Genomic DNA, 19,473 nt, shown 5'->3' with positions numbered 1-19,473 from the left:
TATTGGTCGCGCACGTGCAGTCAAGTCGCGCGATGAATCTTGGCATGTGTAGAAAGATCAATGATGAAAACACATAATGGCATTTCGAGATTGACAAGTTGCGATAAATAGCTCTAAACATCAGATTTGTATCTTGTAACATGTCGACAGTGATATCAAATAATGGGCTGAATAAAAATCGATCGTGGTGATACGTCGCAACTCACGACGAATGGAATGGATAGCCAAGCAAGAGAGCGAATGCTGGAACAATCAGTTCAGGTTTGCGGAATGAATACAGGACTACACCCTAATACGTCTGGAGTCGACATTTAACAGTAGACTTGTTTTCAACTCGATCTTGCTTTATCATGGCAAATGCCGTTCAAGCCTCGGTAACTAGCCGCGAGCTATGCAAGGTCACGCTTCTAATCCCGTTATACAGTTAAGGCATCCTTAAATCAAAGTCTGAATTGGAATTTGCGCAATAATTGTGGTAGTTGGGGTGCTGATGTGAACTTTGATCGACAAACTTTTAGACGTCGTTTGCGGCAATACATTTGGCTGCCTTCAAGCGACTAAGGGCCCAATAGAGTTAGACAATCTTTTTAAAGCATATTCGATGGAAATGAAGAACACCATTCGTACAAACCGTTTCAATTTCCATCAAAAATGTTAACGTGTGTTCTGCGCCCGTTTCCAACTCCAACCCCGTCATTTGTAACTGTTGCCAGGCCTACGGGAATGACGAACAGGGTGAACGCGAACAAGACCTCTGATTGGATATTTGTGTACGCGCTCTTGATGACGTCACACTGGCGTAACGTCGCTCACTGCAGGAGGCAGTGGCTTGATCAAAAACTACGAACGAGGTGCAGTTTACAAAGGGACGTAGCAGTGTTTCCATTACATGCATTATATTAAGCTGATGACTGTTGCATTGCGTTTGGGGTTGTGTTTAAGTCTTGGAGAGGCGGCCTCAAGGTTTAATATCATGAAAAGGCGCTATCAAAGTGATAAAGTATTAGTATTACTATTGTACCAGACGATATTATTTGCAATACGCGCTTCAGTGCTATCAAATCCTCACAAGAACAATTTCGTTCGTTTGCCAATGTTCAGCGACACCTGCACGTTTGACATTTCCAGGTATAATCCACCTTCCTTGAATAAACAGTGCGCTGTATCAAATAAGTAGTATGACGGTAACTTTAGGTCAAAACTGACCCACACTTAACACGACCTACAAAAACCGAAACTAAGAGACCAATGTTTCTGGTCACCGAACCACCTCGTCTGTGTCTAGTCATAGATACCAAACTTAATGCTCCCGGTATCTGTCAACGCACCAAACCTCCTTCTCCGTTTCCTGCAGTACGAGCCCGCAGTCCAATTAGTAAATCACGGACACCAAAAGCTTTGGGTCAATAATGATGCCCATTTTATCGTGTCTTAGTAATTAGGAATACAACCTAATAACCACATAGTCAAAAGTGACAGCCAAATTATCCAGCAGGCACTCCAAGCTTATTCCTTACATGCCAAGTAAGGAAATGGACCAGAATGCTTGCATGTGGCTTCAAAGCTAATTAGCGGTCACGGTGAAGACATTTGACCTCTCTGAAGTCATATTCAGGAATTAAATGAAGGGAATCCACAATAAAAGTCATTGGGCCTACCAAGGGTCATCAATATGTGTCACACGGATTGTTCATCTCAGAAATGAACCCATTTTATTAACAATAAATCCAGGCAAATAAAATAGTCTATTGCCATCTCAGACCTGATGTTTTCGAACTTGACCAAAACTGATTTCCTCAGCCAATATCATTAATTTTGCATTTCTAGATATCGAGGTATCCAAGGCAACCAATAACCCAACACTTGATGCCTGGGTTTAACTCGGATCAGATTATAGATGCAGGAGTATCTCGTTTTTCCGGATATTTCTGAATGGGGTACAATTTCCGTTTTATCTGTTTCCGTTAGTTTCAGGTTTAATTTGATTTGAGGATGTTGGAATGTCTTTAGTCAGTGATTGAATTGGTAAGTAATACCCGCCGGGTTAAGGTGAGAATAGGAAAGTAATTGGGGAAATACTGACCTCTGGCAAGTCTGGCTACCGTGGTTCTCATCCCAGTCAGATGGCAATATGTCACTCTAGAGGACATTTTCTCTCTCGGTTCGATTCGGGAACCACTCATACGATGACAGTGGTTAGCTTTGGATACCACCTAAAGGGGGTCGCATCATGAAACTCAAGCTTATTCACGGGCTGGGACATAGGGTCATTTTCTAAGATATCCCGGTTGACGTCTAGCCACAGCCACAGAGCACTCCACAAACAAACAGTTTCTATGTAATTGCAACCTGCGATGTAGCCATAAGAGTTGATGAAATTCCGAGATCCTAATGCTAAAGCTTCACATCGCGTGCTTCAACCAACCAAATATTGTCATAATTTCAGAATAGTTTTCTTAAAAGTACCCATAATTGGATGATTTATCGTCGATGGTTTAATAAATCAGATTGAAAAGGCAAAAACCGTCAATTTGAATTGTTGTACAACATATTATTCATTGAAATTACCTCAAGATATGATTGATGTTGTGGTACACCAAGAATGGTTTGCCATATTACATGGCGTGTACAGTTAGATTTGAGGTAGATTCTGTTCGGATCAGTTCGGATCAGTTCGAAGTTGACAAATTAATATCGACACTGATAGATTATTAGCTACATAACAGGCACACGGCTGCAGGGCACGATGATAATGTCGAGGGGGCTGTTTTGTACATGTAAGTGATCAAAACTCTCAACAACTTTAAACACACTGAGTTTCACTGAACAAACCGGCAGCATGATTTTGTTTAAGGCTGCATTTGTTTGGAATCAGCTTGAGTGGCCGTGGTAGAAATCTTGTTCGCCAGCAAACACGATTTGCTCAGGTCTCGAAAACGGACAGAAGCTTTATTTCTCCAATCTTCATACTTCAAAGCTTTAAGTGCTGGTCTCCCTTGGAAACCAGGGCGACTGACGTAGGCCCATCGTTTTGGCGACCAGCAAGAAACTGGAGCTGCTGTCAGTTTCGGGTGCACTAAAGTCAGAGGAAAGGAAACCTATGCCTTGATTGAAAGCCATGTAGGTCTCTAGGCCAGCAATATTCATATTCAGTCACAATCGTATCTCTGTTCGACAGCAAAACGGAAGCGAAACATAGTCGGGTTGCTAGTTTCGGATGCACGAAAGAGTTATCAAAAGAACATTGTTGGTGAGGTTTCTTGGATCACCCACTCATCTTAGCTTGACAAGAACGCTTGAATCGGCATGTGGGTCTGTAGACAAGGAGTAACCACGACCTGGGGAGCACACAGAGCGAGTCAACTTTCTTATGAATAAAAAGCACGGATATTGGGAAATCATGGGTTGTCATGGAAATCTCGAGGAATATTTAGTATTGAGTTGTCATTTGTTTACCTAGTCGATGAAAGAAGGTGGAGAAGTGTGGGTTTAATTTCAGTTTTGAGACCGGAAGATTGAAGAAGATGTTTCATATAACCAATATCGGTATACCACAATCTTAGGCGAGGCAACTGAGGTCTTTACTAGATTTTTTATCACCGCCTACGTACCGGGGAATGTTTCCCCACGTACCACTGACTGAATACATCTACCAATAGCTTTTTGAAAGAGAAAACCTGAGTTATGAAACTCCTTTCAAGGAGAGGGTTGTTGGAATATGACTTGCAGTTATCACATGCGCAGTATCAGAGTACCTGATAGAGGAAACAGAACACGCTCCGATTACTTGCTTGCAACATACAACTATAAAGCTTCCTACCACAACAACCCTTAAGCATGATCGTTCAATCTTATAGTTCATCAGTCACACACACCCGCCCGTAACTTTGCTATCGGCTGCCATAACCGATATTTTGATACCTGATGCCTTGGCAAAGGTTACTATCTTTGTACAACCCCATAACCCTTATTGCACTCTAGGGTATATCAGGTATCTGACAGATCAACCAAGTCTATGCAGCTTTCCTTTTGAGCTTGACTTGGTTGCATGTACACATGGCACGTCGCCAGCCGTTATCTGATTCGAGGGTTGACGGAACTCATACATACTCATACATACTCATTGTCTTTGTCTTAGGCTAATCGATATGAAAGAACAAGTCCCAATAACCCTCATTGGCCCCAAGGGTATATCAGGTATCTAAGCTGACAACACAAACAATGAGACTACTGCCTGTAACATGTTGACGTGGTTGTGTGTATCGGAGGTTTGCCTTCCTTCAGCAAATCAAAAAAAGACCGAATGTGCACTCATTTGTTGTTGGCTAAAGCTGAGAGTAAGGAAACAAACAAATGGAAACAGGGGCAAGAGGATTCGATTTCAGATTCTCTTGATTTCGCCATGTCCGTGTGAGGTGAGGGTGACGTCGTATGCATGCCTTCCTGATGTAAAACAAGACGAGGCAGTGACGACGTGTTTGAATTGAAAGGACAATATCGCCAGGTGCTTTAGCCTTACATACCTTTGCCTCATATACAGAATTGTCTGAAGAGAGCATCGTGTGAGGTGAGAAATCAATGAGTGATGACAGTATCAGTAGGCGGAGTTGGTGAGGTGGAAGGGCACCATGACCCCGGGAAGATCATGGCCAGTCCGTCTGGGAAACTAAACTGTGTTATGCTTTAGGTTTTGGGTCACCGAGGTATTGATTGAGTATGCTAACTCCAACAATCAGGTCACAAGATGTAACAGAATTTGAAAGGGTTTTACATAGTAGTTTTACGGAGAAGAAAACTAGGAGGAAAGAAGAAGATTCAAGAAGAAGCTCAAAGCTGTTGCTCATTAGTTTCTATAAAGGCCATGGCGTGATGAGGTTATTATGTTTTAGGTACGCCCTGATACAGCCTCACGCCATATCCTTTGGGGGTGTGAACATCGTTATTTTCATCATTAACTTGCAGTATCACGCAATAAAAAATAGCGGCAGTGTTATCGATTTCTTTGCCTACTGTCGTAATTCAATTGGGTACAGGAGATTGTGCACCTGATGGTTCAAACCAGTTATGCGGCAATGCAACAAAAATATCAATACAACCAATCTAAACCTCGAAATGTTAGCAGCTGTTTCCGACACCAACTGATTGCTACTCATTTTAACCCCTGACAACAAACCACACTAATGTCCCAATTCAGAGCAAAAATGGCTGTTTTTGTTCTGTACTGATGACCTCCAATCCAGCTACACAATTTGACCATATCTGGTAACAACACAAATTACGTCGATTACGCCTTCTTTCCTTCTGAATCCAGTCCGTCATGTGATTACTGATGAACTTGGAGAGTTAAGTCAGAAAAATCGAATTGGGAAATTGACATTGAACGTGATTTGGTTCTGGCATTAGCGACAACGATTAGTTTTTTCGCACTGATAGTCATCTAACTCTTCGAGCATCTAAGAATCCAAGGAAATTGATTGGCTTTCTCCACAGAGGCAGATACATCGAAAAAAGCTACAGGTAATTGGAAGATTGGAAACAATAGAAGACAACTAAACTCTAACAAGTGATTACCCCGGTAAAGAATAAATGATATTGGATTTGAACCAAATGACTCAATTTGACCATCTGAGGAGGTCAAAAATAAGTATATCTCTTTAAGCGCCATTTAAATGTAATTTCCGACCTCTGATCACCGTCTAGTCTGGAGAAAGCTATATTTGTCCCTCTCTACTCCCCAAGTTGTTACCGAGACAATGTTACCCATGTGAGGGAATTGCCCATTTGGTACTTTCAGCCTTTAAATGCGACAAACTGATGGCTTCTGTAAGCAATTTGGCCATCGAGGTTGTCTGCACGCACCGCGGAGTATATATATAGTCATGACATTATTCCGTAAGGCTGTTTTAGTCTGAAGACAGTTTGTATTGTTGTTCTAAATATGATGAAACTGTAACGGTTGTGAATTAGCACCATATGTTGGTTATCCCGACCTATACAGGGATGCCAATATACCAATAACGGGTAAGAGGAAAGAGGATTATTGGTCATAGGGCAGCGAGGCATACATCATACACTTATTGATTAGATGTCATCAACGCTTACGATAAAGTAGAGTACGGCGATAACCAGTCTCATAACGACAGGAATTTACTGTTGTTTACGCAGCTCCATTTGCATGTGGATGACAGGACGCACCACACACAACATGGTTCTAACGATCATATATGTGACTATGACGGACCACCAATTGTTACCGATTCACACCAAAAAGGAAGCTACAAGTAATCCGACAATTCAAAATCAGAAGCCAAGGTTCTACAGCGCAATCGCCGTAAGACTAAACATCTAATAACGTAAAGGTGATAATTAAGTTTCCTTATTACCGCAAATGTTAAAGCCTTGCTTCATTACATTATTTCATAAATTGGCCAATTGATATCAAAGATGATGTTTCTGACCGCGCTATGAAGTTATCTTGAATGGATGAGATGGTAAAAGTAGTATGTTATGAGCTGAACGGCTTCTTCCCGCGCATGTTAAGCAGTTGAGAATTAGGTCTATCGTGAGGTGATATCTTTATCATGCCTTCTCACCACGAAAGTCTTTTTAAGCACGTGAAAGGATGTTCTATAAACAATGGAGTGCCAGTTCTGTTATTCTATCGCTTCAAGATGGTTTCAATGTAAATAATGAAAGGAGATACAGTCTGTGGTCTCGATCGAATTCCTATTCAGAGCAACATGACGGCCAGTCAACATTACATCATGATGCTTTTTCCGCAGAATTCAAATGCGACGAGAAGCATCACCTTGACGGAAGGTCGAGGCACGATTCCCTCTCAGCCGCTTCGAGAAGAATAGATCAGCTCTGTTGTTGTATCGGATCCAAGAAGATTGGAATAGAAAGTAAATAATGCAAGCGATGGTCCCAGTATTGAAGTCCTATAAACAGGTGTGACATGGCGACCATGTCAATATGCCATCATACCTTCTGTTGTTGTCCGATTGACATCACACAACAAGTGGAATACTTCCGTGAGGCTGTCGAACTGCCGACTTCTCGTCACATCGCGAAAATAGGCAAAGCTTGTAAAAAAATCACCCGAACGTTTATCTTAAGCATGAGCTTTACCATTTCGTTTGGGTCAATTCAACCTTCTACTCTTATCGGTAAACTCTTCCGATCACGTAAGGTGATGACTCTTCCTAGCGACCGTCTCTGAAAGTTCCGCCTGATCAGTGTCATTTTGGAGACACCTAAGACTCGGAATGCGGTGAAGAATGACACATAAACCCTTAGCTATTAATTACTTCTCTGACACAAAGGCTTACAGACACTCAAAATGCTAAGTCCTACCAAAGTGTGTTTTATCTGACCAGGGTCAAAACATGCAGACAATGCTTAAAATCAAGTTGACACCCCAAACAAACACTTGGCCAACCGAACGGAAAATCTGACCTCAAAGGATATGACTTCTTTTTCTTGAGTGACTTCTTTGTCAATATTTTGGCTGCCAGGAATGCATAAGATGGTCACATGAGCACCCCGTGGACAGAGAAGGACATTAAAGTGTTGATAATGTATGTTATTTAAATATTCTGGAATGTTACCTTTAGTGTATGAAAAGGAATTATCTCCGGGGGTCATCATTATCTGTAGAAATATTTACTACTGAGGTCCGTCGGGACAAAAACATGAGGTGATTTACCCAAATAGGTCCTTAACCATTCTGAACCATCAGAGGTACTCTGTCCATAACCTCCGTATTCTTTGGTATAACGAGTCCGGGTGGGGATGTGGACCCAAAACTTGAAGTTGTCAAAGAAAGATGTAACTCAATGTGTAAAGTTTTGTTCAATGGGACAATTTACGAAAACGTCATCTGCCCTGTTTGGGCCTTGCGTAGATCCCAAAACTATCAAAGTTTTGTTTCAGAGGGCTTCAATGTGACACAACCAAAGTTCTCTTAATAAAACAGTTTTGGGAAAACGACCATGGTATTCAGTGAGGACCTTTTCTCCAGACACACCAGTTCCATCCTGCATTAGATTACGAGTTGGCTGCTCAGACATTTGGAATCATATATTTTCATAGCAGCTTTACATCAGCTCATTTCCAGTGATAATTCATAAAGAAATCGCCAGGTAGCTACGTAATACATGACTAAGGGCGATGCACAGTGATTCAATGCTTTCATTGTCTGATATTGCAAACAAGACTTCAAACTAAGTGGCATGTTTAGATGCCTTGTATTTTCCTGAACGATATTATTGAAACTTGCCATAACATCAATTCATAAGTTTTTGTGCTGAATTGGTTTCAAGCAACTGTTTCTGGTAGATTCGTCGGTTTAATGGATCAGTTCCAATGGATCACCTGTGGGTTAAGAACAAAGTTTCCTTTTTGATAAAAAACCCATGATTACTCAAGATTCCTCATAAAATGTTATTTTGTGTATTATTAATTTAACGAAATACTGAGGATGAACACGTTTCCTCGGGGGCATAAACTGATGCTGACATTCCTGCGCACAGAATAGAAAAGTTTATTAATTAATTCAAATTCGTTTTGCTTTTCTGCGTACTGAAATACCCTCAATGGATTTGACTGCATCGAAACTGCATCTTTTTGCACATGACGGCCATCTTTCGAAAGCCCTAAAGCCAGAAACTGTATTCATCAAACCAGTCATCTCATATCATGAAAGGAGACTCTCCTATTACAATTGCCAATGCAATTGCAAAGGTACATGATAAAATAGGAATTCATTCACAAACTGCATGTTATTCAATTCGCTGCAATGATCTACCGAGGAAACGATATTTTCAAAGAGAAAAGTTGGTTGACATGAAGTACAGTTCAATTCATATTGTGAACATTATTGTTAATAATTAACCAACTAGAAGTCAACCACTGCATCAAATACTACAATTACCGGCAGCTAACACGCGAACTACATTGAATATTTTTCACGACTGAACGACGTCTTTTATTCAATAGGCGGATTTTCAACTCCGAAAGATTTCATCGAATTTGCGATCCACCAGCCGGAAGAATTTCACCGCTCAATTTAAGGATTCCAGTTACATAGATTCTCAATCACGGCGAGTTCAATTCACAGCATTTCACTTCCATAACCACATTACCTCTGCCACAATCCGCCCATGATAATCTCAGCAAAGTGTGCACCAATGTACGTCAATGTACAGGTCAATTGTAATCGTAATCACAGATGGAGTGCTTGTTAGACACATGGGGCCTTCATCAAGATTGAAAGCATCCCCAGGGATAACACTAAAGCAATTGTCATTGCGGATGCGTAAGCGACCTGACAAGATGAATTCATTGTCTTGCAATGGAGTGCTAGTATAATGCATATTTTCTATTAATATTGTTCCTTACATATATTTCGCTGCTGATTTGTTTACGTTGTAATGTGTGATAACACACGCCTTTATTGGTTTGTCAGCATTTTATATCTTTACTGATTAACTTAGCTTTATGAAGATGGATTGCTGATGACATGAACGACACATTACAAGAAGTACGGAGGAAACGGCGGTTTCTACAGTTTGATGGCATTAACAACCCATTACAAGAAGTACGGAGAGGAAAATGAGTGTAAAGACATGTTAGTGCTACTTTCCAAAAGCAACATCGATTTCCTAAACAGTGTACCTATTCGCCAATCAGGAGCCCTCAATTCTGCTTTTGCGGCACGGCACCAGTTTTGAACTAATCACAAACGAATCTTCGTAGGACTTCCGCTTATCCTTGGTAATGTTGTGGAATGCATTGTTCATTACATCTATACCTGATTGAGTGGCATTTTCTATACTAGATGCCTCGGAGCTGCCCAATCTAGCTGAACCCCAGCATTGTTATGACGAATATCATTAATAATCCAGATGTTTCGCCTAAGGCTACCGGTCATATTACACGCCAATCATATCTATGATGGCTGTCAATTAAGGGACGGCGGTCCCTTGAGCAGGTGTACACAGCCTTTCAAGGAATTGATATCAAACAAACTAATAGTACAAATCATTCTCATGAATTAGTTGATCCAAATGGCAGAGATACAAATTCATCGTTACTCATTTTATTGAATTAGAGAAACGATTGTAGGCGACAGACTCACTATAATATGATCAACTCGTAACTCCTCATAAGTTCTGATATTATTTGGTAAGCGTTGAGAATTTGTTTTCAAAAAGATATTATAAATCATTGTTGGTAGAAGATCGATTTTCAACTGACATCAGTGGTGATATTGCGTACGATGTATGCAAGCGCAGGTTGCGTGCAATACCAACAGGTGAGACTGACCCATAATACTACTGATATGAACAGTAACAATTCAGATGAAAAGGTGGGAGTCGTTCAGAAGTAGAGTCGCGATCATGTTTCATACATCATATCAAGAAATAATACTTGTACTCGATGACTGGTTCTGCATGCTATGTTGTTCCGGGTAATAATTCATTAACCCGTTTGTAACAGAACCAACTGAAGCCCTACATGTACCCGGAAAGGGATAGGCAACAGTTAACAGAACATGAACCATTCGATTACGAGAGTAATAAGAACAGTTCTGGTTCTTCCCCAATCAGCACCATAATCGTAACTTGGTGTAAGTTTCGCTTTTCTCTTTACATCAAAAGTCAAGAAGATGGTTCAGAACTTTGAGAATTTCTTGCGTGGTTGCCACTATGATGGAGGGCGTATGTCAGCAATAAATTATACGATTCGGCTGAAAAGCGTCAACTAATTCATCTCTCACTCTAAGGCTATGCTTCGATAAGACACAAGATGTCTGCTCTCATCTGCTACAAGATCATACCCCTTTGATCAGATAAAGCACTCTGACATTCATGTACTCTCATGTCTACATTAGCCTCATGATCTTAAGGGTCACACGAAGTACAGGTTACAAGCAGTATAGGACTGTAGTCAATATGCTCTCATCTTGATGCTGAATCAAAATGGAGTTAATTCAATCTGGAATATTTACTGACATTTCGTTATCTGATTAACTATATACGTTACTCTCTTAACTGAGTGGATCTGATACGGCGTTGTCTGTGTACAATAGTGATTGTGTAGAATCCAAAGCCTCTGTAGAGTGAAACGTATTGGCGTTCACCAAGTTCACTTTGAGCTGAACTTCAAAATGTCAAATGACAACTAATTTCGAGATTTTATTGGGTGCAAAAGTGACATATTACGAGCTTCTGAGCGTCACGAATATCTCTCTCGCTGTTTCATAGAAAATTGCTGGGTCAAGTAGGTACAACAATACAAAAATGATATCAATAGTAGCGATGCAAGACATACATTGAAGGGTGAATGAAGAAAACTTGCTGTTGCAAGAACGCGGTGAATTAATGCATGTTGCCAGGTCCATCGCCCACCAGGCAGAGCTAGGAGATATTATCAAACTACAATGTTACCAATTAGTCACTAATTGACATACTGGGAATCAATTAGTTATTTCTTGCAAAAAATACCAAGCTCTCGGCATATACATAACAGTCAATTTATTACAAGATGTCTTTGGCTTAATTCTAATCCCGGCAACGAGACTGCAAAAAAATTGGTAGTCTTGATTGGACCCAAGTTTCTGGTGTCAGTCTAATCCCAGAAAAAAACACGGTCATCAGGCATCAAAAGACGGATTGGGCCGTCGTCGTCATCTAGAAACCATCCTCTTACCCTGAGTCCTTTATCAACAGGCATTCTCACAGCTCTCTGTGAGGGACTTCGGAGATCCTAGCGCGGTATATGTCAAGACGCTTGATGAAAATCATCGCCCAGGAGCAGACACACAAACCTTCTGCATCCTCGGAAAACCTAAGTCATTCCTATGCATCGGGGGTGGAAGCATATACCATGCTCATCATTCATTTCCGCTCTCTTTGTTCGCGGACCACTCGTAATTCACGGTATATCAATCAATGATTCAAGTAAAGGAACTAATACATCCGTGTGGACAATGGGATAATTAGGCAAGTGTTTAAATCATTGATACTGGAAATGTGTCGGAAGACACATGAAAGGTAATTAGCCATTTCGCGACATCGAGCTTTTCACCAAATGCCAAAGGCCAACATATCCTCTACCCTCTAACAGATTCCTGAAAGGTACATCACCTTGATGCTAAACCTTTTCCAACCGGTGTTGGCCTAAATGTCAAGTTACATTTGCAAACGGTTTTCGTCATCAAATATACATGGGCCAGTATAATGATATCACCTATTCTACTAATTACGTGTACATATTTGAAAGTTGACGTCTGGGTCATATGTACTACCACAGACGGGGTGAGACAGTATTTCAACTATGTAATATGGTTGATAAGTTGTGTACTATTACATTAACCTCCCAACAGAGATCGTAGGTTCGATTCTTGAGTGAAATACTCAGGCATGACCAACTTACTTTCAATCGATTGTAACACGCATAAGGTCCATACATTGTATTCAAGTTAACACCGTGCTCTGCTTCGAACTCAATGGTTAGTGCCAGCAAGCACAAAAACAAGAAATACCGGCTCGCTCATTATTCGAAACAAAAAAATTGATGATGACATTTAGTGTGATAGGTATTGATTGAAGCTTATCCAATAGTTTGTGTAGGTACTGCAACAATAAATGGAGGCAGTGAGAAAGATGACCCAAGGTGGGATTATTGGAAGGCAAAATATGCCCCAAATGTCAAAATGGTCATATTTCTTTTCTTACAATATGTAAGAAGAATAGTTATCCGTCGGCTGTTTTCTTGTTGGACTATCGACTTGAGGTCAAAGATGGTTGACTTATGTTGCTTAATTTCATACGTTACTATGTATCTTTAACTAGGCATTTCAAACAGAATCAATAAATAGATACATAAAATGTAGTCATCTGGCCTGCACAGAAACAATGAAATAAATATAAGGAAATAATTAGACTAAATACCACATCGTAAATCATTGTATTCATGAAGTGATATGTAATCACTCAGTCTTTAGAGATGAATGATGGTGCATTGGGTTGCACCACAAGGTGTAATGTCAAGTTCCCGGCCCGAACAAGCTGATGTTAGCACAATGTGCCGTACCGTACCAAGAAGGTCAGTTAAGAGTGGCCTTATAGACTGCTAGATGACCATGGGAATCAACCAGAAAGATTTAAGCAGAAGGCATACTTATAAATTAATGTTTTCACAGCATATTCTTTCGTACCCAATTTAGTATGAAGTTCGAAGGAGAAAAACTGCTAATTTGGTTTATTTACAGGTGTCGTATAAGGTATTCCATTAGTCGAGACGTAACTTGTGTGTCTTTCTAAGGTTAATGATCAGTGAACTAGGGGTAAGCAGACATAAGCTGCCAGAAGAAGATTAATGCTAAGTAGGGTGCTTTGCTTTTTTGGTAATGTGTAGTCTGTTGAAGCATTTGGCCTTCATATAACAGTCGGTTTCGTCGTCGAAAAGTTAGAAAATCGTTTAAGCAGTATTCTGTACACTGATAACGGTGAACGTAAATACTACTGCTGGTCTTCACTTCATATTACTGGAGACTGATAGCATATATTACAGACGAGGAACTCTTCGACTGAATATTTCAACATACGACCCATAAGGTTAATTTGGGCAAAATGCCAGCATCTCAGAGGAATCGTCATCCTCGCCCTATTTATAAATAGTTTATCAATAGTATTTGGCATGGTCAGTCCTTTAGAGAGTAAACCCTTTTGCCAAAGACTCGTGATACCGGCAGCCATCCCCGAGCAGCCATTAGGAACAGCAATAATCGAGTCTGAACAGTCGATTCGAACTCTCAACGGTTAGTACAGCCTTTAATCAACTGCTTTGCAATTCCAGACGCACACAATGGATTTGTCCTTCTTTATAGGTTTAGTGAGTGTAACCCGTGTGTTAAAAAGATGAATCGTAGTACAACCATTTAAGCAGAAAAGGAGCAATCAGAAATCATGGTATTTCTAGAGATATACAATTTTCTCTTTCGAAGGGAATCTTGCAGCATCCAATGCGAATTCCACGTTTCAACAAATTGACGGGGCATCGCGGGAACCTTCTCATCGTTCATGTTCGAATGAGTCTGCTTAACCCCAGCCTAATGGACAATCAGACCCTACTACAACTAATGAAAGATACAACCAACTGTATATTCAAAGAATGATTGAACTATAGTATGGACAGACGAATGAGTATGCAATTACTCAACCATGGCATATTTCTAGAAATCTACGATGACCTACCCCGATTTTCTCTGTCGAAGGGAAGTTGGCAGTATCCAATGATATTCCACGTTTCAGCACCTTGGTGGGGTGTCGCGGGAACTTTCTCATCGTTGGTGTTCGAATGAGTAATTTCATCTGTGAAATTAATCCTTAAAATCCAAAGAAGCAAATTAGTGTAGTCTCGGTAGTTTATCCGCAGCTAGCTATCCCTTCTTCCAGTTGTCCTCTTCGCCTCGTTTACTGAGAAAACTTCAAGAAGAACACCACACTGTTACCTCGACTGGCAGAAAGGAAAACACACTGTCACGTTGAATACCTAACTTCCTCTGAACCGATCACAACACTGAGATGTCATCCAATTTATGCTAGAAAAAATTTGCAAACTGTCTTTGGGCTGTTACTGTGGTGTCCATTCAACAGTTGGCAGTAAGTTCCCTATTCAACAATAGCTCCAACATAACTCTAACTAGATCCGCCAGCCTCTGGTCTTCTTCACATTTTCAACTGAGTGCTCCCCTCCCGCACATTTCCGATAACTCTATCTGATATGATCACTGGGCGAATATCGGCGGAGCTTCTAGGAAGCGTCATAGGTAGTTTGCGCCAAAACCCCGTTACCCGATAAAGAGCAATAGTGAGTAAGAAACGCCGCGCAAGACATTACCAACTACGCCGGATGATCAACCTCGACACTGATATCCTTGGGAAGCTTTCTTGCGTGTGGAATTGTGTTACCGATGCGCCAACCTCGCGACAGATGTTCCATGTGTTCGATGATTACTTGTGGTGTAGTGTCAACTATTATTCAAGTCAGTTAAGGGCAAAGAGGATTTAAGGACTAAGTGACATGCATACGCATTGAACAGGTGTGAACATTTTCGTTTACAAATGCATGAATTTGAAGCCAAACGTTTGGTTGGAACTCTTATCTTGGCGTGATTTAATAAGACAGACCAAGACTTGCTCAAAAGGAGGTGTTATCTGATGAATTTGTTATTTCTTTCCACCAAAATATCATTATCTGATATGCTGCCATCATCATCCCAAATCAAAACAAGTTTACGGTACAAGATTTTTAAAAAGCGGTACAAGTTATCAAAAAAAACCAGAAGGAAAAGCGTCGTTTGAGATAAGTGCTTGGACTGACTCAGCGTGAGTGGGGTCATGATACTGATAGCAAACAGTGTAGACACAGCGTGGGCCTGTTTAAATCCCCTGCGTTGTGACTTCCGGGTCCGTAGATAGAAGTGCACGTTTTTATCTGAAAAAAATGCTCGAAGACTGAGTGTCTGGTGGAAGCCATACAGATCGGTGCGATCGGAATCTGAGTCTGTGAACCCATGATCAGTGTGCTGAGACTCATTCATGCCATCGTTTCATAAAAGTACTTTAAGGCAAGGAGAACGTATTCACCTTGTAGATCTTCGGCTTCCTTGGAACATTGACAGACATCAGGCGGATTCATTTTCAGAATTTCTAGACTCTGTATCTGGTTAGGCATGCGCATGAACGACTGTTGAAGCAGGGAATGGCATGCACATGCGAAACCGGGCACAAAAGATGAACATCTTGTTCAAACTTCTGCGACCGCTTGACGCCGATTCCAGTCCTTAAACGAGTATATAATCAAGATAACATCAGAAAGCAGCACGTGCCGAACAAATAGAAAATCATTTGTTGAACGTGTTTTGCACAGGAAAGTGGAGATTTCTGCTTGTTTCTGAAATTACAATCCAAATATTCTACGAATACTGAAAGCGATCAGCTTCCACAAGAGCAGTACGTAGACGTAATATATTAGGAGATTTGGATTTTGCAATTTCTCAATAACGTTGGGAAAAATATAGCAGCAATGTATCGCCGTTCTATCTCTACATTTCACCGTCCCATGACGAAATCTTTGTCATGTGGAGATACTTTTTTGTTGACACACGACTAGAACTTGTATGTATCATATTTCATATAATGATATCTAAGAAAGGCTACAACTATTTCATTATATTGATTAGGGCGCCATAATACACCAAAGCTAATGTAATACTGCGTTAGTCACCCAACTTGATGTAACTGAGATGTAAATTTGTGATTCAGAATCAAACACTATTATCACTTTCTGGTAAGGGCGGCCATTAATAAAATAGATATGGATCAATGACTCTATATTCATTTCGCCTTTTCTTTTGAGGACGTGACTTTAGTCTGTTATCACAAAACTGTATGGTCATGTTTACTATTTACTTAGTAACATCGCAGATTTCTTGACATTTCATCGTTGACAAATTGCCAGACTTTACAAAAAGTAAAGTATGAGGTCATTGTGACTTGTGGGTGATGCAGCAATGCTAAAGTATTATTCGCTTAGACAACACTAAAGCCGTTTGCTGAGAAGTTGGTTGCTGCAAATATGTGAAATACATATCAGACGCTTCTCTGAATCGTTCTTATTTTCCATTACTCACTGGTGAGGGTGACCATTTATAAAAAGACACTTGATCTATGTCTAGTATCGAATCGCTGGTTACACAAAACTTCAGTCAGTTTTATGAGAGACGTTTGCCAAGATGCGTAATTTCTAGAAAAACCAAGCATGAGGGCAGTGACACCAGATTTCTTTCTTCTGGTGACGCAAAGCGCTATGACGGAGAAAACACTAAAGCCATATACTGACAAGTTAATTGCTATTAAGAGAAATCTCATAATTTGTGCTTCTCTGAATTGCCGATAAATCGGACGGCACTTCAGATACGAGACTTGAATAAAGGAGGACCAAGATAAACATAAGTAGCGAGGAAACATTGCGATGACATATGAGCAGTAAACAAAGACCCAAGTAATCTTTAGTATCGAGTTTAGACAATACCCCGAAACTGCTGAGTCAAGACAGCCACAGAGTTGACAAAAAGCAATGTTTTTGACTATTTTCAGGCAAAATATAGTTTTTCCTAGAATTTTCAAAATCGGGATCTCAGGCCCCGCAGATCATGCACTGCTAGGATCCGCAGCCTTCTCCCCGGGCCTAGTGATGTTGACGAAGGATCCATCCATCCTCATAAAACATGACAAAGTAAAGGGCAAAAACACTATTAAAAGGGTTTTCCAACTTACCACTTGAGAGTTTGTCTCCAATCAAAGAAAAGAATGCATTGATTGAGAGGTTTTCTTGAGTGAGCTGTTTCTCGCGGTCATGTTGCTTGATGTAAAACTGCCCAAGTCACATTTGTTTGTCTCAGGCATAATGTAAATCTGGCTAAGTCACAAGCTTGACCAGGCAGTTATTCCATTGACCTTCCCACACACTTGGAGATGAGACATGGAGTTTTAACTTAAAATCACTTTTACTACAGGTGACTCTTAGTCTTGTGGGCGAAAATACCAATTTTGGCAAAAAATGACTTAGGCATGAATTTTATGAGGGTGGCGATACAGCGGCTGCTTGCTTCCGAAAAGGGGGATATATATATACGGTTAAGTAGGCACTGATTATGATGATGGTACTTGATGAATGTGCCTCATGCTTTATGGAAGGCTGTATCCCATATGGCGCCAGCGGTTTTTCTTGTTTGTTATTAACGCTGATTTGTAAACAACAGACGACAGATTAATGATTGTTAAGCGCATACATGAATTTTGATGCGGGGTATCAAGATGGTTAGTGCTCTATTTGCGACAATAAATGTTTCATCAGGCCCAACATCGCCAGATTTATCGCGTCTCAACGGTCATGACAAGACTAAAGTCTTAAAGACCTACGCTGTTCATTGAAATTTCCCCAATTGCATAAATACCTATTGAATATAAATTAACAGAGCCGTTGTGTAGACAGACATACATATACTACTTAAGAGTTTCAGCAGACATGGTAACCACTACGACATTGTGTATAACAGCAATTCTGTTTTCCTGACCCGCGATTAAGGATGTGTGAAGTGCCCCTGCCTTTTTATTAGGACACCCTGTATATTACCTATTATAAAGGGGTCTGTTTTGTAGTATTGTGTGGGCTCATTGTATTGTCATTGTTCAGCTTAATTCTACAGTTGACCAATGGCTGTCAAGAACGTAATTGTTGATCATTGAAAGACTCCGAGTGGATTAAGCTTATTCAATAGCGGAATTCAGTGGGCTGTACTTTCTTTTCATTCATTCAGACTCGGCTGACTTTCTGTGCATTGTATTCAAAACTGTTACATAAACTGGGTGCGTTGAACTTTGTATGTGTTAGATCACTTCGTTGGTCACTTCGAACCGGGCAAGTTGTGCTTCTGATCTCAGGAACGCCTGTACTGTTTAGTGTGCTCCGCTTATATCCTAGCGTTTAGCATGTTTTGCTGAGGTTTGTGCCGATTTGTTGGATAGCATGTTTCCTGGCGTAGCGTGGTTCCATCTAGGCCTGTGGGTCTTTATGGGATCGTGGCGGACCTAGACGGCATGCTTTCGACATTTCGGATGAACTCTTCGTGCACCAGCTCATTGCTATACACGCCTTGTCGTACATTTTGTTATCATCTTTATTATTGCATGTAACAAGTGTGAATAAATCACTCCCTTATTTAGTTTGGTGTTTCTGTCAGTTCTTGATCCTGAGGTACAATTGTCTTAGACGCACTTTGTCACAGAATGTTGACTTCAAAGACAGACACCTCGAAATCAACAGAAGGTTTGTATCGAGCGTAATCACGCTGTACAACATGTCTCATTCATACACACCTTACACTACAACACCCATATAGACTTCAAACAAGCACCACAATAAAAGATCACATTTCTGTACCACGCCACAGACTGAATCAACAAGCACACGATCCCACAAAAGCATTGAAGTACATGTATCCCTGGGGTGCAGCATACAATTCTATTAGTCCCACTCATAACAAAGGATAATCCTTTTCAAATTAAATTCACTATCAACTCTCTGAAATCAACTTACAATCTTAAATCTCTTATCACTATCTATGCGTTTACATTAGTTACGTACAATGTACAACCTTCTGGCTTGACCATAAACCAGTCAAAGAAGGATCTTGGTTTTACTTGATGAAGATGGAGAGGGCATACAAAGGTTATGGGGACACGTTCGGCTTTGCAGAGGGCTGGTTAAACAATTCTAAAACACCTTAGTAACAATGGTTCATTTTCATAATGGATTATGAGCCTCGTTTTGACCACAGAGGTAGTGTTGAGACAACCCAAACTTTGGGCTAAAGTGTGTCAATCGCAGATTGGTGGA

General features: G+C 40.6%; 1 protein-coding gene across 5 annotated transcripts in view; it reads right to left on the bottom strand.

Moving 5' to 3' along the window:
• LOC135490699 (rho guanine nucleotide exchange factor 12-like) overlaps positions 1-19,473 on the bottom strand; it is a 110,053-nt gene that overhangs the window by 22,159 nt on the left and 68,421 nt on the right. The gene's annotated exons all lie outside the window — the stretch shown is intronic.

The sequence above is a fragment of the Lineus longissimus genome, chromosome 7 (assembly GCF_910592395.1).
Source record: "Lineus longissimus chromosome 7, tnLinLong1.2, whole genome shotgun sequence".
In the NCBI taxonomy this organism is placed as follows: Eukaryota; Metazoa; Nemertea; class Pilidiophora; order Heteronemertea; family Lineidae; genus Lineus; species Lineus longissimus.
The sequence above is the reverse complement of the archived record's forward strand: the minus strand, read 5'-3'. Positions and strand labels throughout refer to the sequence as shown.